The following is a 24,381-nucleotide window of genomic DNA, read 5'->3' as shown; positions in this document are numbered from 1 at the left end:
GTGTCTTCAATTCATAAGCTGTTCAACAACCCCTAAGAAAAAGGGCAATTTGTATTGAATAAGAAGACTAACAAAGATTTAGTCCTTTTGAAAAAGAAAATGCTGATAATATAATGTTAGGTAAAAATAGTTATATAAAATCTTCTATATTGTTTTATGTGTTTGTACTGGGGTGTGGATATGCATCAAAATAAAAAATACCCTTGTGACAAAATTGTAGTGGTGGCTTTTCTCTCATATCTTCATAATGTTTCTCTTTCTTCTCAAAATATTGATGCATATTCCAAATGATTTAAAATTTTGCTTTAAAAATCTTTAAAATCACAGAAAAATATGTAGAAGAAAACAACAAATCTCCATCTCCACCAGTCTTTGTTAATATCTTGGTATATATGTTTCCAGAGTTTTGTTTTACCATGAGACATACTCTTTTTCATACAATAGACTTGATTTCATATTTTTAAAAAAACTTCAAAAATGGAGAAAAGGATAAACATGATAGTATTTTTTAAAAAAAACTTAAATTCTATCTCCTAGTAAAAATCACAGCTAATATCAGGTAGATGCCTTTCAAAAACGATCTTCATTGAATTCACACAGACAGATTCATAGGCCAATATGCAGACAGAAAATGTAGCAATGTTTGATAACAATTTTGTACGACTGATGTTATTTTAAAAAGTAACTGGGATTTTTCTGGATTCTATTAGAATAAAAAAAGAAAATAGAGGAATTAAAACTTCAAACAAGTGGGTTTTTTTTTTTATCAACGAATATATTACTTTCTGAAAGATTGCTCTGAAGTTAAGAAAAACAATTTTAAAGATTCAGAGATAGAAATATATTATTATCTGAAAGATTGCTCTGAAGTTAAGAAAAACATTTTCAAAAGATTCAGAGATAGAGTGGATTATTAGCTATATTCTTCAATTTTAGACAGAATCAATAGTCTCAACACTATGAAAAATGAAGTAACGCCAATACCTTCCAGCCAGAGATTGTTAAGAACACTCTGACAGTTGATTGATTGGGATGATTACTTGTTGCAGTGAAAGAACACATATCATGGGGAACCATGGGGCACCTCAGTAAGAGGGAAATAAAGGAATTATTGTAGGTCTTAGGTGTTTGGATGGAAGGTTTGAGGGACTAAGGCTTGGCTCTCGAGTGGATTTTATCAGGAAGCCATGGTTATTTGCTTTTATAAAAGAATGGATGTTGAATTTTGTCTGCTTTTTCTTTACCATTTCATGTGATCATATGATTTTTTCTTCATTAATATTATGGGTTGCATTGATTGATTTTCAAATATTGAACCAACCTCAAATCCCTGGAATAAATCTCAGTTGGTCAGTGTAAATAATTATGTCTATAAGTTACTGAGGGTATAATTACTCTCATAAATATTAATGCAAATTTCTTAACAAAATATTAATATTGTTAATATTATTAACAGTACAATATTAATATTATTAATTTGGTATTAATATTGCATAAATTTGATAATATTTGTTAATATTTTGTTAAGAGTTTTAAATATTTATGAGAGTAACTCTGGCCTCATAAAATGAAGAGAGAAGTGTTCCCTCCTCTCATACGTCCTGGAAGAGTTTGTGTAGAGTTGGTGTTAATTCTTCTTTAAACATTTGGTAGAATTCTCTAGGAAGTAATATGGGACTGAAGATTTTTTGTTCAGGAATTTTTAAATTATGAATTCAATTTATTAATGATTATAAGACTATCCAAATGCCTTATTTTATGTTGGGTGAACGAGGGCAGTTTGTCCTTTCCTAGAAATTGGTTTATTTCATCTAAGTTACCACATTTATGTTTCAGAAGTTGTTACACTATTCCTGATTATCCCTCTGATGTCCTTACAAGATCGGTAGTTTTATGTTTTACTTCCAGTATTGGTAATTTGCTATTATCTTTTTGGGGGGGGCCAGTTATCCTAGTGGTTTGTTAATCTTATTGATACGTTTGGAGAATTATCTCTTTGTTTCTTGTTTTTCTTCTATATCATTCTGAGTCATCAATTCCATTAATTTCTATTCTTTATTGTTTCCCTCATTCTACTTGATTTGGGTTTATTTTGCTCTTGTTTTTCCGATTTCTTAAAGTGGGAGTTTAGATTATTGATTTCAGACTTTTCTTCTTTCCTGAAGTGTACATTTAGTGCTATAAAACCCTCATTAAGCACAACGTTAGCTGTATCCCACACGTTTTGATGCCTTTTATTTCACACTCTACTAGTACGGACATTTTATCAGTTTAAATGTAGTATAGAAGCCACATCTCATTTTACATCTTCTATAGCCACTAAACACTAATTCCTCCTCCCCCAGCCCAGGGAACCACCTTACTACCTTCTCTTTCTATGACTTTGACTGCTTTAGAAACTTCATGTAAGTGGCATCATACAATATTTGTCCCTTTGTGGCTGGCTTATTTCACTTAGCATAACGTCCTGGAGGTTCATCCATGTTGTAGCCATGTGACAGGATTTGCTTCTTTTCTAAGGTTGCATAATATTCCATTGTAAGTATATGCCATATTTAAAAATTCATTCATGCTTTGATGGATATTTGAGATGATTCCACTTGGCTATTGTGAATGATGCTGTTGTGAACATGAGTATGCAAATATCTCTCTGAGACCCTGATTTGAATTCTCTTGGATACACATACGTTTAGAACCACATTGAACAGTTTTACAATATTTGCTTCAACTATCAACATAAATTAGAAGACTCAAGACAAGGAAAGTCTGTTGTATAATTCTTTCCACTGATCTCCCGTGTGTTCTGTTGATCTCATCCATGGAATTTTTAATTTTGTTTATCATACATTTCAGTTTCAAATTTTCGTTTGATTCTTTTTGTGTCTCCTCTACCTTTGCTGAGACTTTCTATTTGTTTCCAAAGTGTGTGTAATCACTTGTGAAAGCATTTTGTGATGGCAACTTTAAAAATTCATGTAAAATTCCTCACATCTTTGTCACCCTGGTGCTGGCATCTGTTGATTGTCTCTTTCTTATACTCTGTGTAGCAAACTGTTTTTTATTGAAAGCTGGACATTTTGGATGTTTTACTATTAGGCTCTGAATCTTTCTAAAATGTTGTATGAAGCCTCTTTTGACACTGCTCTAGTGAGGAGGGAAGGACATTGCCTCCTTACTTGCGGGGTGGGGTAGAAGTCCAGGTGACCTACTTGGCCTTCAGCGATATTCCATGGGTGAGGTGCTCCTTGGTCTTTCTAGGCAGAGGTAGGAATTTGATTTCTGCACTAGGCCTCCTCTGCTACCACCCTGGCTTGGAGGGGTTTGGATTTGACACTGTGCCAGAAGCGCTTGTGGCCACCTAGAAGGTATGGAAGTCTTGGGTCCTCTCTTGACCTTCTCTCATGCTGCCCTAGTGGAGGAGTTGGGGATCCCATTACAACAGAACACTGGGCAGGCCTAGCTTCCTTATTTGGCCTTGGCAGGAGTGAGTGAGGCTGGGGCCACAGGCTTTTTCTGGGATGTGTGGCTGGAATCGGGTAGTTACTGTCTAAAAGTGTTCTGTTGTGTGAGGCTGCCACTTTCTTGTGTTTTTACCTAAAGAGAATCAGCCTTTGTTGGGTATTGCTTTTTGGTCTGTAGTTGCTGCTGCTTCCAGGTTGCTGGCTTTTTCAGCCCCTATTCTGGGTTATGTGATGCAAAAAGACAACCCTGGGAAATAATTTTCATGTCTTTCCTCAAGTCCTGAAGTCCCTAGCTGGTCTTCTCCGGATTTCAAAGCATTATGCTTATTTCATATCAACGTGTGGGTTTATTGGTTTTATTTAGCTTAGTGGATAGGGTAAAGTATGTAGACTTCATCTTTTCAGAAGGAAATGTCCAGAAAAGAGGTAATTGTATGCTTGGGTATCATAATAAATCATATCTAAAAGGGAAGACGAGGCTGAGGCTGAGTCTGTCATCAGTAGAGGAGCAGTAGCCACTTACATAGGGGATGTAGAAAAATGTTTGGTGATTCTTGTGGCTTAGACAATGTTTATGCTTTGTCTCTGTTTAGATAAAGTGGTCTTCTTTTGGTCTTGATATATCATGGTCACAAAATATCCTTGTCTGATGATGATGTTCTCTGAAAATGTTATGCTCAAAAGGAAAACACCAAGTCTGTGAGTGCCAAGCCGGGTCTGAGCAGCACCACGCCCTGGCCCATTGCACCAGTCCAGCACCCAGACGCAGGAGGCTGCTGTTCTCTCTCTCACGGACATGGTCACTTTCAGATTTCCTCTCATCAATATCCCCCTCATGACTAGTTAGTGCTTACATTATTAGTTTTCATTGTTAGGTTCTATAAATGCCAAGTTATCTTTTAAAATTCTGTTTTCCAAGGTTGTTTTGCACTGGTTTATATTTAAGTGAATTCAGTGATTACTGTGCTTTCCTGATATAATACTTCCTTCCTCTCTGAGTTCTTAACTTGGGTGGGATTTATTTTTAAGTAATTTCTCTTACGAAAGACTCACGGGTGCTCTATTCCAGAATTTGTTTCCTTTTGAGAATGTCTGCCCATGTATTGATTCTTTAATTATACCTTGACTGAGTCACAGTGTCTTTCCCGCAATATTTGATAGACATTGTTCTGGTGTCTTCAGGCCTTGATTACTGTTTTGGAGAACTTGGCCGAAGTCATGTTTTCACCTTGGAAAAAATTTGCCTTATTTTACTGAATGCCTAAATTTCTTTATTCTTAATTGAGAAAAGTTTATTTTTAAAAAGCTTAAATGTGAAAATGATTTGTAGTTCAGAAAAGTACGTATTATTTTAATTGGCAGATTTGGTGGTGTTCTTTCTTTGATTAAGGTAGAGTTTCATGTATGATATTTTTTGATATGTTGTGTGTTTTATGTGAGTGTTTCCTACCTTATGAACACCAGGTAATTTAGATTGGATTGCCTTTCTGGCTTTCATATTTTTGTCTTACCTCTAATGGCTTTAATTCCATTTTCCCCTGTGTGTGCTACATTCACTGTGATTTCTTCCAAGTCCATTATTGAAACTTCACTGTTGTCTTTTTCGTTCCTCAATGTTTCTGACAAAAGTCATCATCTGCAATCGGTTTTTGGTTCTAAGTTTGTTTACTTAGGTCTGCAATCAGGATATCCTGTTTGTCTCATTATATTGTTTCATTATCTCATTTTAAATTATTTTTATAAATTATTCATTTCTTATGCTACTGTGTGAATAAACTCAAGGAAGTCACTTTCCTTTTCTCTGAGTTGTGTTTTCTTTGGATTTATGTCTTGACTTGTCATTTATGTGATATGCCTATCCATGTTCCCTTCCTTCTGTTTCTTTCCTTCTCCCTCTTTCCCTCCCTCCTTCCCTCCACCACCTGGCATGGAGTGTCTGTTCCTGTCTTCCCTCAGACTGCGAGACTAGTGTTTGCTGCTTTTACACTACCCTTTGCCTTTCCATAGCTAGTCTGGCTTCTGGGGAGAAGGCTGGGAACTCTCCTCTCTGCTTCCAAATTCTTTGTTTCTTTCTGATTTTAAAGCTTTGTGATTGATTGTAACATTTGTTTTTATTTTCTTCTGCATAACATTTTCTCCTTTACTTCTTTGGTCATTGTGTGCAACATCCAACTCCAATTCCATTAGATGTGGATTTATCTTTTTTTTTTTTTAATTAATTTATTTTTTGAGACAAAGTCCCACTCTGTCTCCCAGGCTGGAGTGCAGTGGTGTGATGTTGGCTCACTGCAACCTCCGCCTCCCAGGTTCAAGTGATTTTCCCGCCCCAGCCTCTCGACTAGCTGGGACTACAGGTGCGAACCACCACGCCTGGCTAATTGTTTGTTTTTAGTAGAGACGGGGTTTCACCATGAGGCCAGGCTATTTGAGGCCAGACTGGTCTCAAACTCCTGACCTCAGGCGATCCACCCACCTCGGCCTCCCAAAGTGCTGGGATTACAGGTGTGAGCCACCGCGCTTAGCCAGAGGTGGGTTCATCTTTGACTCCAACTCCCTGGAAAGCCGAAGCCTAGGTCTTACCAGAAAGATGGCAGCTTCACAGTTTTCGCGGCGATCACTGTGAGTGTCCGCCTCCCTGTCCAGAAGGCTCGTCTCTGACTCCCACGACAAGCGTCACCTTTTGCATGATGTGGCTGCGCTTAGTCCGGCCTTGGCTGTAACTTGGGAAGAAGATACTGCTCATCAGCCCCTCCTCACGGAGCAGACCTCGCCAGCTGCAGTGGTGCCGAGTGCAGAGTTTTCAGCATCCCAAGACAACCAAGCCCATGTGCCTTGGGGTATGCGCTTGTCATATTTATAATTACAAATTAAAACAGTTCTTAGAATGTTCAGGATTTAATTTGATACGAAGTTATGAGACTGATTCTAGGATATTGAAAACCCAGATCAGTGAAGTGGTTCTTTGTTCTTATTCTAAGCACTAATCGATCTCAGACAAAAAACTCCCCAGGAAGAGTCTCAGGAAACAAAACACAATGCATGGGGAGACTGGCCTCCTGACGCCCTCCTGTCCATTCAGATCTCCCATTATTGAAACACTAGCGCCACACAGCAAGACAAATCACTGACTATAAACGATGCAGTCCCTGGCGAGAGGACTCTCAATTTAAAAAAATGTCCAGCCCCAGTGCAAGGATTAGGCTTGCATTTGTTTTCAACAGCCAACTCCCTTTTGATATAAAGCTATTGTTTTAATGGAAATGTTTATGTCGGAGTAAGAGGCAGTGCAGTTCTGAGAATTTGTGATAAGCGGTAAGCATGAGCATCAATTAAGCTTGTAGCTCTTATTGAAGGAATTCGATACAAATCATGAATTTCACTCACCTCATTCTGAAAAGCCTGAAAAGTGTCACACAATGTCTACAACTTCAGCACATTTTAAAAACGAAGCTAACACGCGCTGATACTTTCCATGGCTTAGGCTCTGTTCTGGGGGCTTTACGTTTAAGATTTCTTCTCAAAAACCATAAGAGACATGGATACTATTATTAGTCCCCTTTCACTGATGAGGAAAGTGGAACAGAAATTGGACACAGCCAAAATCCAGACAGTGCAGTCCCTATGGCTGTGCGTCTTTATCGTGCTAGACTGCTGCTTTACAGAATATGCGTTTTGATGATGGGCGACTAAACAAACAGGCAATTCTGATAGGCACGGAGAACAATACAGTTGTATTGGAATCTGCAAGGCACATCAGAAAGTCAGCAGGTGCTGAGAATATGCGAAAGGGTGAGAAAGGCAGGGAGACCGGAGTTCACAGCAGTTCCTACTTAGGTCATATCTCCCTTAACCTACTTATCCATGTGGCTGCCAGCTGAAGCGGGGATCCAGCATTCCATTCATTTATGCCTGACATTGCATAATCATCTGGTATCGGTAATATCTCTTGCTAGGCACTGACAATGAAACAGTGACTGAAGGAAACACAGGCCCAGCTCTCACTGTCGGGAGGATGAACATTAATCGCACAGTGTCACAGATAGGTACAAAGTCACAATTGTGATGAGCTGAGGGAAGCCCACAGGCAGAATTCTCCACAAGTGGATGTGGATACGGGAGCCTGAGCTCACCCCAGAAGTCCAGAAAGAGACCTTGAAACCGAGACCCAAAGGACGGGAGGAGCTCACCAGGCAAAGGCTGCATCGGACCTGATGGAACAGGTGACTCTGGGCAGCTGGGCTGCTCGAGAGCCAAGGTCCCTGGCAGAGGATGCACAGTGTGTCCCTGCTGCAAAAAGAGGGTCAGTGTCTGGGACACACAGAGCAAGGAGGCACGGAAGAGCAGCACTTGGAGAAGCAAGCTCACGTCTCTCTGCGTGGGGAGTGGACCTTACACATCAGCTGATTTGAGCTGGGCAGAGCGTGACCAGGAAATGAGCACGAGGGAACTGAATGCAGGGAATTCAAGGATGAACTGAAGGGCAGGGAAGACAAACAGGGAATCGTGAGATAACCCAGAGATGAGCAAGGATGGAAGCACCCTCATGCCCAGCCTGGTAGGACAGAGGCAGCGGGCACTGTTGCTAGAGGCCTGGTTCACAGCATCTCCCAGAAGCCAAGACAGCACCCGACACACAGCCTGAGGCAGACGGGGAGGAGAACCGCCCTCACTTCCCTCCTGCTCCACCCTGCCGGCTACATTTCCCACTGGGACTCCTCTCAGCCATGCACCGGGGAGCTGCAGAAACAGCTGTACCTGTCAGTCTTCGAAAGGTACAAAGTGGTGCGAGAGAGGTGAGAAATGGATCTGTGGGCAAAGGCCCAGCACCAGCCAGACGTTACATAAACGTGCTAAATAAAGCCAGCCCTTAGATTCCCAGCCCCTAAGACGCCTTTCCTGTTGGGATCTTCCCTAAGCCCCACCTGCTAATTTAGTCCTAAAAATGTACCCAGCCTACTCCATGTTCTCATTTATTTTTATTTTAGGATACATTCCCCCGTTGTATCGGTTAAGTGAGTGCACACTTTGCAGTGTTCAGTACCACAGTCTGATCATCTGCATGCACCGTATCATTACATTTCTGATATTTCTGATGACCTGCAGGTGTAATTTGTATTTGCTGTTAAAAAAAAAAATAAAATAACCCAGGAATCTTACGTAAGGGGGAATGGAAAGGTAAAAGATGACCTTAGATTTAGCCTGGGGAGGCTGTCTGAGGAAAATAAGAAGAAATGTATGTTTCTTTTTTTTTTTTTTTGAGACGGAGTCTCGCTCTGTCGCCCAGGCTGGAGTGCAGTGGTGCAATCTCGGCTCACTGCAAGCTCCACCTCCCGGGTTCACACCATTCTCCTGCCTCAGCCTCTAGAGTAGCTGGGACTACGGGCGCCCGCCACCACGCCCAGCTAATTTTTTTGTATTTTTAGTAGAGACGGATTTTCACCGTGTTAGCCAGGATGGTCTCGATCTCTTGACCTCATGATCTGCTCATCTTGGCCTCCCAAAGTGCTGGGATTACAGGCGTGAGCCACTGCGCCCGGCCAAAGTAATGTGTGTTTCTAAATGTTGAACTAGGTGGTAGAAGCAGATTAGCACCTTTGTCCCTGAAGAGCACAGACATCAACCACAGTGATGTAACCAGAACAGACTCTTTTCTAAGCAAGCTCTACAAGTCTTCCTGGAATGTTCCCTGCAGACAGTTATGGGATGAAACGAGCATCAGGCTAGTCCTCGAGGCTGCCTTTTAGAGCCTCAATGTCAGTCACCTCAGAGACGTTTTAAACCCTTCTCCCAGACAGAATGAGTTCCATCCCAAGTGAGGCTCATTCTCCTGCAATCTACTGTATTTAAGTCAGGCCTCCTACCTGACAGCTCATCTCTCACCCTGGGGTTGAACGGATTCCATCACCTGTGAAAAATCCCGAAGCCTTAGGACACAAGGTCGGAACGGATTTATACAAAGGAAAATATGCTTATGAAACATCTCAGCCTGGCTCTCCTCATCTTCTGCATCCTTCTGATATTGAGAGCTGAGTCCGAGTTCTGCCTCATTTGGTTGTGTGCAAACACCTTTGAACACTTAGGGATGAGAAACAAAGAGTTTTCATTTCAGGTACACCTCTGGTTTATTTTACTGGAATCACCTACAAGCAGGAGAAGAGTGTGATGCGATATTGAGACAATGACAGCTTTTAGGGGACAACACTTGCTTCCTTCCCCATAAGTCTTGCATACCCATGTTGAAGCATTCTCAAACATTGGCTTTCAGGGATCTCAACCCATAGGGGCCAAGTAACAAGGTGAGCCCTTCCAGGACCGAAGCCACAATCACCAGCATCAGAGCACTCTAAAAGGAAGGTCAAGCTCAAGGTAGGAGAGGGTGTAACATGTAGATAATAAAAATTAGATGGCTTAGGTCAAAGAAGCTAATCAAATTTAACATGAAGTCTAAATTACAACCACTGATCATGTAAACTAAGTTTATTTTCATTCAGTGTTATATGCAGTATCATTTTTATTCAATGAATAATACTTTGTAGCTTGTATTTTGATTTATTGATTGATCCACAGGCTGTTTAATGATTTTATTTAGAAATGATTTTATATTGAAATTTAGTTGTAAGAAAAAATACTGAGATCCCATGCACCCTGTATTCAGTTGCCCCAGTGGTAACTGTGTCTGGAAAAACACACACACTCAAAGTGCTTTCTCCTATTCTCTCACTCAACAGCAACAGTCAATACAGATTTCTGTGACCAAATGTGTGGCTCTTTCCCCCACACCTCAAGCTTGCAGTCAGTTCTGCAGGGGACACCGGCTGGGGGTCCTCCTATTCAATTCTGACACTATCCACCTGGAGACAGCATCAAATCCTAAAGGTGGAGGGCTCAATCCTTAAAACCACCCCACACTCAAGACACCCATGGCAAGTCCAGGCCTCCGGAGCTTCTGACCAATGGGCTCCAAGTTGGGGTTCTCACAACCCCCTCTTTGGGACTGATCAATTTTCTGGAACGGCTCACAGAACTCAGGGAAATACTTATTTCAGATTACTAATTTATTACAAAGGATATTTTACAGGATACAGATAACCAGGCTGATGAAGAGATAATATGTAGGGCGAGGTCTGGAAGGGTCTCAGGGCAGGAGCCTCCCCGCCATGGAGTTGGGGTGCATCCACACGTGGGTGAGCTCTCGTTCCCGTTCCCGTCAGCCTCCCCACATTCAGCCATCTGGAAGTGCTCAGAACCCTGTCCTTTGGGACCTCTCACAGAGACTTGATTACACAGGCATGGTTGGTTAAACCTCTGGCCATTGGTGATCAACTTAACTTTCAGGTTTCTCCTCTCCCTCGAGGCTGGGGAGTGAGGCTGAAAGTCCCAGCCTTCTAATCCTGCCTCGGTCTTTCAAGTGACCAGCCCCATCCTGAAGGCGCCTACAGGCTGCCAGCCATCAGTCAATTATTAGCACACAAAACAGGCGTCACCTGGGAGATGCCAAGGATTTTTTTGGAGTTGCATGCCAGAAAACGGGGATGAAGCCGAATATATATTTCACAATGTGATAGTAATGCTTTGGGGAAAAGACGACCACCACAACCGTATTACAGGCACGAATCCAGTCAAGATGAGAACATTTCGATCACCACGTGGGCCTCTCACTGAGACCTTTTTATACCACACCCACTGTGCTCCCACCCGCACCCCCTCTGTAGCTCGCTTCAACCCCTCATCTGCTCTCCATTTCGGGAATCCTGTATCAGTGGAATCATATAAAACGGAACTTTTGGATTTGACTTTTCTTCTTTCTTTTCTTTCACTCAGCATAATCCTCTGGAGATTTGTCCAAGTTATTGCGTGTACAATAATTTGACTTATCCCAGGGCTCAGAATACGGTCTATTTTACGTGCACATACCAAGGATGTGTACTCTACTGACACTGGGCGGAGTGTTCTATAAATGCAAATTAGGTCAAGTTGATTGCTAGTGTTGTTCAAATCTTTTGTATTCTCACTTATTTCCTGTCTGCATGTTCAAGCATTTATTGAGAGCGAAGTACTGAAATCACTAAGCATAATTGTAGATTCATCTATTTCTCCTTGCAATTCTGTCCATTTTTATTTCATGAAATCGGAAGCTCTGTTATTAGGTGCATGAATGTTTAGGGTGATTATTTCTCTTGTGGCACTGACCCTTTTTCGTTAGGAAATGAACTTCTTTATCTCTCACGATGTTCTTTGCCCTAAAATCTACTTTGAGATTAATATAGGCTCTTGAGCTTCCTTTGATTATTATTACTATGGTAAAACTTTTATTTAATCTTTCACTTTTAATCTATTGTCTTTATTATTAAATTCTTTTTCTTATAGGTAACCTGTAGTTGGGTCTTGCTTATATATCCAAATCAAAAAACTATGACTTAATTGGAGTATTTGCACAATTTAAATTTGATGTAATTATTGACACTTCTGGTTTTAATCTGTGATCTTGCTTTTTTGTTCTATTTCTCCTTTTTCTCATCTTTTGTTCTTTTTCTTCTCTACTTGTCTATTTTTTGTTCACATTTTTCCTCTTCTTCTACCTTCTTTCATATTGATTGAACATATTTTATGATGCCATTTTATGTTCATAGTTACCTTTTGAGCTATAACTTTTTGACTTGTTATTTTAGCAGTTTATTTTAGAGCTTATTGTATACACCTTGAACTTATTACAGGGTACCCTTAAATATTTTGCCACTTTATGTGTGATGTAAGAATTTTATCAGAGTACACTTATATTTTTCCATTCCCAAACTTTATGCTATTGTGATTATATATTTTACTTTTGCATATGTTAAATATCATACTACATAATTAATATTTTTGTTAAGGAGATTTAAATAGAATGAAAATAAACTTTATTTCCCTCTGTAGTTACCATTTCCAGGACTGACATTTCATTTGTGTGGATCCAGATTTCCATTTGGTATCTTTTTTTTCCTTCCCCCACCCCCAAAGATTTCCTCTAACATTGATTGTAGTGTGGGTTTGCTAATGATCAATTCAGCTTTCATGTCTAGGAAAGTCTTTATTTTGCCTTCATTCTGTGAACATATATTTGCTGAGTATAAGCTTACAAGTTAACAGGTTTTTAAAAATTTCTCCTTCAAAATAATTTTTGATTTACAAGAGAATTTATTTACATTTTGCTCACTTTCCCTTAATGTTAATATTTTACTTTGCCATTGCTAGGTTATCAAAACTAAAAAATTAGCATGGGCACAATACTCTTAGCTAAACTACAGTCTCTATTCAGACTTGACCAGTTTTTCCACTAATGTATTTTTTCTGTTCTAGGATCCAATTCTCGATACCATGTTGCATTTAGTGTTCATATCTCTTTAGTCTCTTCAAATCTATGGTAATTTGTTTTTTATGACCTTGACACTTTTGATCCCTACTGGTGAAATATTTTGTAGAATGTCCTCAACTTGGTCTCGTCTGTTTTCTCATGTTAGGCGCTTCTCATCGTATCACACAGGGATTACATGATGCCAATATAGCTTATTACTGGTGGCGTTAACCTTGATCGCTTGGTGAAATTTCTGTCTGCCAGATTTCGCCACTGTGAAGTTACAATATTTTCTTTGCAATTTTCTACTTGTTAGTAGTGAGTCACTAAGTCTAGCCTGTAATCAGTTAAGGAGATAATGTTAGCTGTAGTGTTTCTGTAGATGTGCTTCATTGGTTAATGACATTCCTTTCTATTCCTAGTTTGCTAGAAGCTTTTAATTATAAATTGATGTTTCAATTTATCAAAATTTTTTTTACATTTTCTAAATAATCGTGTTTCCCATTTAGTGTGTTAATATGTTGAGTTATCGTGATTGATTTTCGAATGTCACCAGCCTTGTATTCCTGTCATGTGGTGTGTGTGTGTGTAGCTAGATTCAATTTGCTATTATTCTGTTGATGGTTTTTGTGTCTGCATTAATTAAGTATGTTAGCCTGTAGTTTTCAGAAAATACCTGTGTCTGGTTTCGCTATTAAGGCCTAATAGAGTAAGCTGGGTATAGTTCCCTTTTGTTCTATTTTCTGAGAAAAAAAAAAATTGTATAGAATTGGTGCTATTTCTTTCTTAGAGCCTCGGTATAACTTGCTAGTGAAGCCTGCCGTGATTTGAATGGTATCTTTAGAATGATTAAAATTTAACTTAATAGATATAGGTTTATTCAGGTTATTTATTTCTTCTTGAGTGAGTCTTAATAGTTTGTGTTTTTCAGAGGATATGTTCATTTCACCGAAGTTGCAGAATTATTGGCATAGTGTTATACATTCAGCACTGTTCCCTTACCATCCCGTAATGTTGCCGCCACACCCCCTTCATTCCTGATATTGGTAATTTGTGTCTTATCTCTTTCTCTTGCTTGGACTCTCTAGAGGTTTATCAGTTGCAATGGGGAGAATTCTAAAATGGCCTCCAGGATTTCCCACCTGCTGCATAATCTTCAATACTATGAACTTGATGGATTTGACTCCCATAACTAAGTTATTTATACGACACAGTTGAATTTAAGGCATGGAAATTATCTGGGTGGGCTTTACTTGATTATACAAGCCCTTTACAAATGGAGTTTTCTCTGACTGGTTCCAGAAGGGGAACTCAGAGAGTTGAGACACCAGAAGAATTGGACATGGTCTTGCTGGCTTATATATGGAAAGGAAAGGGGGAGCTGAGTGCAACCACTGGCTAACAGACAGTGGGGAAACAAAGGACTCCATCTTGTAGCCACAAGGAGCTGAATTGATCTTAGGCCAAACCTGCTTGATCTTAGGAGATTTTTCACTAGAGCCCCCAGAAAAGAATGCAGCCCTGCTGGTATGTGGATTTCACTCTTTTGCGACCCTAAGGAGAGAGTGTAGTAATATCATGCCTGGACGACTGACCCACGGAACTGTGACACAATAATGGGTGTTTTCTTAAAACACTACATCTGCAATCAGTTGTTAATATAGCAATAGAAAAACTAATATATTAATTTTATTTACTTTTGGAAAAAGTAACTTTTGGGTTTTTTTCTTTTAAATTTTACTAACTTCTTTTATAATCTTAATTGTTTTCATTTCTCTGATTTTTTTTCACTAAAGTTGCTATTTTTTCTAGTTTCTTAAGGTGGTAGCTTAGATACTGACTCAAGGGTCTTTTTTTCTTTGCAATGTAAGTATTTAATGCTATAAATGTCCATCTAAGCAGTTTTTACTTGTATTACACAATTTTCATAGATTGTATTTTAGTTCAAAATATTTTTAATTTCCCCTAAGATTTTCTTCCTGACCTATAAAAACCTACAAACATGTTGTTTAATTTTAAAATATTTGGAAAACCTCTAGTTGTCTTTCTGTTATTTATTTTTAGTTTATTTGTACTATAGTCTAAGGACTTACTTTGTCTGACTTATATTCTTTTAAATATGTTAAGCTTTGGCCCAGCACGATAGCTCACACCTGTAATCCCAGCACTTTTCAGGCTGAGGCAGGTGAATCACCTGAGGTCAGGAGTTCAAGACCTGCCTGGCCAACATGGTGAAACCCCATATCTACTAAAAATACAAAAATTAGCTGGGCATGGTGGTGTGAGCCTATAGTTTCAGCTACTCAGGATGCTGAGGTAGGAGAATAGCTTGACCCCAAGAGGCAGAGGCTGCAGTGAGCCAAGATCCCGCCACTGCACTACAGCTTGGGTGATAGAGTAAGACTTTGTCTCAAAAAATAAAAATGAGAAATAAAATAAATAAATATGTTAGGCTTTGGTTTGCAACCCAGAATATGTTCTGTTTTGCTGAACGTTCTAGATGTGTTTCAGAAGAATATATATTCTGCTGTTTTGCTGCCTGGAGTATTATATAATTATAAATAATGTCAAACTGGTTGATAGGATTGTTCGAGTCTTCCATATCCTTACATATTTTCTGTTTATTTGTCCTTTCAATCACTTAGAAAAGATTATTAAATTTTCCAACTATATTTATTTCTCTGTGTCTGTTTCTCTTTTCAGATCTGTCAGTTTTTGCATCATATATTTTGAATCTCTGTTGATAAGTACGTACACATTAAAAGTTATGTTCTATTAGAGAATCCATCCCTTTATCATTATGTAGCATTCCTCTTTATTCCTAAAAATAACCTTTGTTCTGAAATCTACGCTGTTCAAAATTCATATAACTACTCCAGCTTTCTTTTGCTTAGTGTTGCACGGTATTACTTTCTCTGTTTTTTTACTTTTAACCTAAATATGCCTTATACTTAAAGTGGCTTTTATGCAGCATATAGTTTAGTCTTGATTTTTATCCAAGCTGACAACCTGTGTATTTCATCTGGGATGTTTAGATCATTAACATATAAAGTGGTTATTGATAAGGTCAGATTAAAATATACGATCTCACTCTCATTTTTAAAAATGTCTTCCAGCTGTCGTTTCCTTTTCCCTCTTGCTGTTTTCATTACATTTAATTACCAATGCTCCCATTTTGTTTTCTGTTTAGACTTACTGTGTATAACAATCTTTTAAAACTTTTTAGTTTTAAATAATCTGAGTTGACCTCCAAATAGTATTATGCTGATACCTATGTAGTATAAAAACCTTTTAACAGTATATTCCCTATTACTTTCTACCATCTCTTGTATAATTGCTATTATACATTTCATTTTTTCTTATGCTATAAACATAAAATATATTGTATATTTTTGCTTTAAACAGTTAACTTTTAAAGTCAATATTACCAAAGCATAAATACACTCATTCATTACATTTCCAACACTCATCATTTCTTTTCATGGATGAAAATTTCTGAATATATTATATTCCCTATCTCTGAAGAACTTCCTTTCCATTTCTCATTGATTAGATCTGCCACCAATGAATTCCCTTTTTTTTTTTTTTTGAGATGGAGTCTTGCTGTGTCACTCAGGTTGGAGTGCAGGGGCATGATCTCGGCTCACTGCAAGCTCCGCCTCCTGGGTTCATGCCATTCTCCTGCCTCAGCCTCCTGAGTAGCTGGGACCACAGGAACCCACCACCACGTCCAGCTAATTTTTTTTTTTTTTTTTTTTTTTTTTGTATTTTTAGTAGAGACGGGGTTTCACCATGTCAGCCAGGATGCTCTCAATCTCCTGACCTCATGATCTGCCTGCCTTGGCCTCCCAAAGTGCTGGGATTACAGGCGTGAGCCACTGAGCCCAGCTGAATTCCCTCAGTTTTTATTTTTCTGAGAAAGTGTTTATGTCTGTTTCACTTTTGGAAAGTGTTTTTACTGAGTTTCATTGTGGGTTGACTTTTTTCTTTCAGAAACTTAAAGATTTCATTCCATTGTTTTCTTTCTTGCATGATTTCTGAAGAGAAGTCTTCTGTGAATCTTACCCTTTTGCTCGTCTGGTGGGGGGAAAAGCAAAAAACAAAAATGTATCTTTTTTCCCTTTGGCTGCTTCCAAAATGTTCCCTTTGTATCTGGTCTTCAACACTTAATATGATATACGTAGGTGGAGGTTTTTGTTTTTTGTTTGTTTTCTTTTGATTCTGGCTGATGTTTGAGCTTCTTGGATTTGTACTTTGGTGTCTGTCATTATTTTGCAAAATTCTTAGCCATTATTTCTTCAAATATATCGTTTTCTCTTCTTTTTAGATTCAAATAATATGCATATTAGACAGTTCCTTATTTTTTTCACAGCTCTTGGTTTATCTGTCCCGATTTTTAAACTCGTATTTCTCTTTGTGTTTTAGATTGGATAATTTCTAGTCACCTATAGTAAAGCTCACTGCGTCTTTCTTTGGCTGTGATAAGTTTACTAATGTGCCTATCAAAAGCATGCTTAACCTCTGTTACTACATTTTTTATTTCTTGCACTTCCATTAGGTTCTTTCTTATAATTTCCATTGATCTGCTAATTTCCATTATGCTAATTTCCATTGATGAACCAAATCACCTGTTTGGTCTTGCATGTTGTCTATTTCTCCATTAGAGCCATTAACATATTAAATAATTATTTAAATACCCTCTTTCCTATCTTGTTCTGTTCTTAGTAATTATTTTGCCTTTCCAGGCTGCTATTTTTGGTTTTTGTATGTCCCATAATTTTATTTGGAAGCCAGACATGTTTTATAGAGTAGTAGATACTCAGATAAATTTTATGTATGCTTAGAAATAAGCATGCCTTTCATTTTGCTCTGCTTTTAGTGTGAGGGTTCTTGCTTATTTACTTGGAAGTTAAGCCAGGTTTGAAGTTGACTATCTGCTTGACTGCAGGTCCTGTGGCTCAGTTTTGACTCTTCCCCTTGCACTCTTCCCAGGGAACATCTGTCTCTTGCAGTTACCACCTGGACTACACTGCTGTTTTCATTCTACGCTTGTTGTGTGTGGGTGGTTGGACCAAGGGAGGGTGAGATGTTATCAATGTTTGGAGTAAGGCTCAGTCTTAGGCATGATTTGTAAACCTAGTTTTTAGAGTGTGACCTTCACAAGTGTTCCTGTTCCTTCTCCAGATGTAATGCTGGGTCTAACGGTGCTGCCATCTCTCCCCAAGGGGTAGTGCGTGCGTGATTTTCCAGTTGCACATGCACAGCTGCAGATTTCCACCATTTCCCTATTGCACCAGTTTTTGTTGCCCTTCTCCCTGTGTACTGAGACATTTGCTTCGCAGGGGACACAGTGACGTGGACGTGGGTGGAGTCCTCACAATGAGTTCTGTCATCCTCTCTCAGCGACCCCATGGGGAGGCTTTCTCAGGATTCTCCTTGATCCTCCCTTAGAAACATGGTGGTGTTGCTGGATGAGAAATTGGCAAGAGCATGAGAAACCCTTATCCCTGTGGCAACCAGACGCTTCATATTCTCATGCCATCCCAGACTCAGCATGTAGTGATTAGGTAGAAATTTCTAGCTGAATAAAGTTACTGAGCAACAACACAAGCAACACTTAAACATTCTGCGATGCAAAAACTGGGTTCAATTTTGTTTCCTAAAATAATTAAACTGATTTTTGTCACCAATTTGGGAGCAGTTGTATTGAAACGATTGCTCCCTGGATTCCAAGTGAACCCAGAATGCCTGTTGCCTGTTTCTTTCCAGTGAGGATGATGAGTTGGTGAAAACAGCCATCCTGGATCCTAATAAAAAGTCATGTCCCAGATAGTCTGAATTTTATCAACCAGACATTTCAACTAGTGAATGTTCTGGAAGTTCCTCTGCTTCACCTCTTAGATGGCAGTCACCATGTGTTGAACTTGGAATGAGAAGATGCAAGTTCAGATCCTGATTCTGCCACTTAGAAATAGTCCAAACTTAAGGCCAGGCATGGTGGCTCATGCCTGCAATCCCAGCACTTTGGGAGGCCAAGGCGAGCAGATCATGAGGTCAGGAGATCGAGAGCATCCTGGCTAACACGGTGAAACCCCATCTCTGCTAAAAAAAAAAAAAAATACAAAAAAATTAGCCAGGCATGGTGGTGGGCACCTGTAGTCCCAGCTACTCAGGAAGCTGAGGCAGGAGAATGGTGTGGACCTGGGAGGCGGAGCTTGCCCTGAGCCGAGATCACACCACTGCACTCCAGCCTGGGTGACAGTGCAAGACTCCATCTCAAAAAATAACAATAACAATAATAATAATAATAATAATAATAAATAAATAAATGAAAGCCACATTACAAGTAGCTGTTCCAGAATCTAATCTGCTGATAATATTGTCAGGAACATGACGAACAGGCTTACTAATACTGAGGAATGCACTCAAACAGTGAATAGTAAGAAAACAAGACAGATGTGTAAATCAAATAGAGTGCTCACAAACACATAATTAATGTTTGTGAGACGAGGAAAAGAATAAAGCAAATAGAACAAAATATTTCAAGGCCGTATTGGAAAAAAAAAAAATCCTGAAATGAAGGAAGACATGAATCTGCCAACCAGGTCCCAGGAAAACAGGACATGAGACACATGTTAATACAGTTATAACAAATCAGGAAGACAGAAAAAAATTAAAACACGAACTTAAATATAAATGTAATTTTAATTTAAATATATCATCCATAGCAACAGAAATATACATGTATCAAGAACTAAATCTAACAAAAGACTTGCCAGAGCTTTATGGAAGTAATTCAACATTTCATTGAAGGATATTCAAATCGAAATAGATAAAACTTCACGATGACAAATACTTTTTCTTAACTGCTGTACTTTCAGGTAGCTACACTGATTATCTAAATAAATGAGGATGCATAATTTATTCCAATCAAAATACCAACAGTGTTTGTGAAAAATTTTCAAACAGATTCTACAATTTTTATGGAAGCACAAAGACCCAAGAAAAGCCAAGGCATCCATGGAGAAGAATACAAAGATTGGCAGCTTCTCTACTTGTGACCAGTGCTATTGTATTAGTTTTCCATTTCAGTTTAACAAATTGCCACAAACTCAGTAGTTTAAAACAAAACACATTTATGACCCTGTAATTTCTATGAATTAGGTGTGGCTTGGCTGGGAACTTTGCTTAGGCTCTTAGGGCTGCAATTAAGGAGTTGGCTGAGCTTCAGTCTCATCTGGAGACTTGACTGTGGAAGAATCAAATTTCCAAACTCAAGTTGTTGACAGAATTATTATTTGCAGCTGTAGAGACCAGAGGACAGTCTCTCTCTTCATGAAAGGCTCAGTCTTTCTTTTAACATCTTTCGCCTGATTAAGTCAGGGTCCCCCAGGATAATCTTTCTTTGATTAACTTGAAATCAACAGATTTTTGGGTCTTAATTACATTTGCAAAATTTATTCATCTTTGCCGTATAAAGAAATTCAATCAAGGGAGTTGATCCATTAAGTGAAACCAAATCAGGTTTTGCCCACACTCACGAGGAGGGAACGATACGACTGTATGACTAACTGGGGGTCACTTTAGCCTGTGTCTGCCACGGTTATGCTGATTAAGTCAGTGTGGTTATGTGTCGGAATCAAAACACACGCACAGATTCGTACAGATACGAACACACAAATAAAAGAGAGGTGGGCCTGCAGATGACCAGAGGTCACAATAAATGATGGTACAGCCACTAATCATGGAATTCAGAGAACTTGAATTGGAGAAGTAGTAATCGCATGGAAGGGAAACTGGAAGAAAAGCAAAACTTGTATAAGGAAACTTGATGGTCCTGGGTTAAGGAACAAATTCTCAAGAATGACACAAATGGTATGAATGGTAAAATAAAAGGTTGATAAATTTAATTTCCCTAAAATGAGAAACTTCTTTTTAAATGTTTCTTAATTTTTTTTTTTTGAGACAGAGTTTTGCTCTCATTGCCCAGGCTGGAATAGAGTGGCACTATCTCGGCTCACTGCAACCTCTGCCTCCCAGGTTCAAGAGATTCTCCTGCCTCAGCCTCCCAAGTAGCTGGGATTACAGGCGTCCACCACCACACCCAACTAACTTTTGTATTTTTAGTAGAGATGGAGTTTCACCACGTTGGCCAGGTGGGTTTTGAACTGCTGACCTCGGGTGATCCACCCAACTCGGCTTTCCAAATTGCTGGAATTACAGGCTTGAGTCACTGTGACCGGCTGGAACTTCTTTTTATAAATAAATGTAATAAAGAGAAGAAAAAGACAAGTTACCTCAGGGTGAACTTGAAGAATAAGATGGAGAACATTAGGCTTTTTGACTGAGCATTGCTTGCTAATCTGTAGGCCTCAGGTGGCTTTTCAGAGAGTATTAAGCTTAGGCAATTTTGAAAGGAAACCAGGCTGGGTGTATCTGTAATGGGCGGGGGAAGTGATGGCCATGAGAAGGAGAGGAGATGGAGGGAAATAACAACATTTAAAGGAGACTCAAAGGTTGTTTTTGGTGCCAGAGATGCAATAAAGAAATGTGGTATCTATGACATGAGTTAGGAATGGTTTTGAGATAGTATATATCCTCTGAGGATAATGCTGGGGTAAATTACAGAAGATTCACCTAGTCCGTGTAGGAGTTGGAGTATTGAAAATATCTATATGAACTTCCAAACTTACCGATTAAATGGGATGATAAATTCAGGTGATAAATTCAGGGGGGAACATCTTTAGAGCTCAGACATTAGAAATACATTCTGTAAAGGGGTTTTCCTTTTTTTAATTTTCTGTGAAGATCTCTTCCTGAAACACGATTGGACTTTTAAAGCACAAGATACTATGTTGCTAGCAAATTCCAAAACAGAAACCTAGAATTTAAAAATTGTAAATTTGCTTATATATTTGGTAATTTACTAATGTGGCTCACAAGACATTATCTAGCAGCTGGTTAGCATTTTCAGAAAAAAAAAAACAACACCCCTGCCAACTTCCTTTTTCAATAATAAATTATCTACCTAATGATTCATTAAAATAATAATTTTACAAACATAAAGTTTAGTAAAATAAAGAAAAAGGTCTTTAAATGTACCATGTCCTTTGATTTTACAAGAAACTAATTGTGTGAAGTGTGAATAAAGAATAATTTTATGTTCTCTGAGAAACATGGAAATATACTTCAATATAGAGTCATTAATGATGTGACAAAGAAAATTTGTACATTTACTTCCTTTGGTGTTTCCAAGCCAGATTTCCTCTGTTGTCCCTACCCATCAACCTGTCTTTCTTCTGGGGATAAAGCCCCATCTTCGGGGAACTGCTCCTCCTTCCACAGCCAACCTGGGAGCTGCCATGGTCTTACCTGAACCTGCCTTAGTTGAAGTCGATGTGTCCAAGATGGGCAGCGATCTAACCTAAGCCAATACAATCTTCTACACCACGGGTTTTATTTATCTGATTCTGACCTGTCTGAAATTGACCCTGTCAGAGGCTTTCTGAGAATGTGAACTTGGAATCACTGAGAGCAAATAAATGCGTGTCAGTCTCTCTCTGGTGGTGGGAACTACCAGGTATGGAACTTACTAACTCTGAAATAAATGAATAATTAAGGAAATAGAAAAGCCGCAACTAGTCCACTATGGTGTTTCAAAACATCATCCTGGGGCAAATTGTATTTCTACGTTTAATGCTAAAAAGCAATTATTGAGAATGGATTGCTGCCTAATGAAATAAATAAAACAAGTATTTGGGATTGGAAATAACTAGCTTCAGGTCCTGCCTTTCCTCTGAATATGCGCCGAGGAAGGAGTCATCTTCATGGGTCATTCTGCCGCCTCCTCCATCACTGACAGCATAGTGCACACCTCCCAGCACTGGGACTTTGACTGGTGCCGCCTCCTCCATCACTGACAGCATGGTGCACACCTCCAGTCATGCTCCCAGCACTGGGACTTTGACTGGTGCCACCTCCTCCGTCATTGCCAGTATCTTGCACACCTCCATATTGTGCATACCTCCAGTCATGCACCCAGCACTGGGACTTTCACTGGTGCTGCTGCCTCCCTCCTGCAAAGCACCCATGTCTGGGAAAGGCAGAGCCTCAGTAGGATGCCCATGGATGCCCAGGTAGACTTCTGAATTAGGCAAGGGAGTATGCTGAGGACAGGCATGGGGAGCCCCTCTCACCCCAGGCAGGGAGAAAGCAGGTGGATTTGCTGTAATAAATTGTGCGTCTTGTCTGGAGTTGTCTTTCTGTTTATCTTGTCAGTAATCTGCAATGGTGATAATTGAAATTATTCAACTCTTTGGATGTTCCATTTGGACTGTGCATAACTCCTAGGGTGATTTATTATGCTTTGTTTTTCTGTATATTAGCTTGTTTGTTTATTCCTCTAGGGTTTTGATTGCAATTTTATGCAAAAAATTAATAGGCATTAAGAATCACACATAATTCAAATCACATTTCCTTAGGAAATGATGTAATTTTGGCATTCACATTACTTTAAAATATATACTTGTGCTCTTTTACTGCTTCAGGCTAATCATCATAATTCCTTTGTACTGAAATACTAATTTGTTTAAATTTTTAAATGTTTCTTGGTAAATGGTATCAAAGTTGATGTTTCTATCAACAACTCTAAATATTGCCACAACAGAATATTTCATCCTGCAAAAAATTCTAATTTATTGGAAGCATAGTTTTCATCTGAGCCCAATACCGTCTCCCTATCAATCTTTTAAGTAAAAACTGAACTTCGGGTTGGGCGTGGTGGCTCACGCCTATAATCCCAGCATTTTGGGAGGCCAAGGCAGGTGGATCACCTGAGGTCAGGAGTTCAAGACCAGCCTGGCCAACATGGTGAAACCCCGTCTCTACTAAAAATACAACAACAACAAAAAGAATTAGCCAGACGTGGTGGCACATGCCTGTAGTCCCAGCTACTTGGGAGGCTGAGGCAAGAGAATTGCTTGAACCTGGGAGGCAGAGGTTGCAGTGAGCCAAGATTGCACCATTTTCACTCTAGCCTGGGTGACAAGAGTGAAACTCTGTCTCAAAAAAAAAAAAAAAAAAAAAAGGACTTCAGTGATAGTCTTTTCATTCAGCAAATATTAATTAATTTATTATGGTTAGCCAACACTGGTAAACAAGAGAGACATATTCTACAAACCAACCAGTTTATTGGTTTTAAGATAGATATTCTATCAGTAATTATAGAAACAAATCCATCAATTTATGGGAAGTTGTCAGGGAAGAGTTCCTGGGGCACTAATAGAGTTTTAAGCTTAATGAGTGAATAGGAACTATGTAGATATTGGGGAAAGAAAAAAAAAGAGCATATATGCTGATGGGAAGGGATTCAGAGGCATGTGGGGAAGGGTTTTGGCAAGTCTGAGGGCCTGGGCAGACCACATGCCAAGAGTGTAGAGAGCACAGGGCAAGGAGTGTCTAATGCAGAATGATGTGGACCACATAAAAATGTCAGAGTTGTACAAGGGCAGCTAATAAGGAGAAGGCTAAAATGATACTTGTGTTTTAGAAAGTTCCCTTTGACGGCAGTAGGTAGAATGATTTAGAGCC

The 24,381-nt window shown here is 39.1% G+C and overlaps 1 protein-coding gene across 3 annotated transcripts in view; it reads left to right on the top strand.

Annotated features, from left to right (window-relative positions):
- GABRG3 (gamma-aminobutyric acid type A receptor subunit gamma3) overlaps positions 1-24,381 on the top strand; it is a 562,718-nt gene that overhangs the window by 522,819 nt on the left and 15,518 nt on the right. The window lies entirely within an intron of this gene.

The sequence above is a fragment of the Macaca mulatta genome, chromosome 7, assembly GCF_049350105.2.
Source record: "Macaca mulatta isolate MMU2019108-1 chromosome 7, T2T-MMU8v2.0, whole genome shotgun sequence".
Lineage (NCBI taxonomy): Eukaryota > Metazoa > Chordata > Mammalia > Primates > Cercopithecidae > Macaca > Macaca mulatta.
The sequence above is the reverse complement of the archived record's forward strand: the minus strand, read 5'-3'. Positions and strand labels throughout refer to the sequence as shown.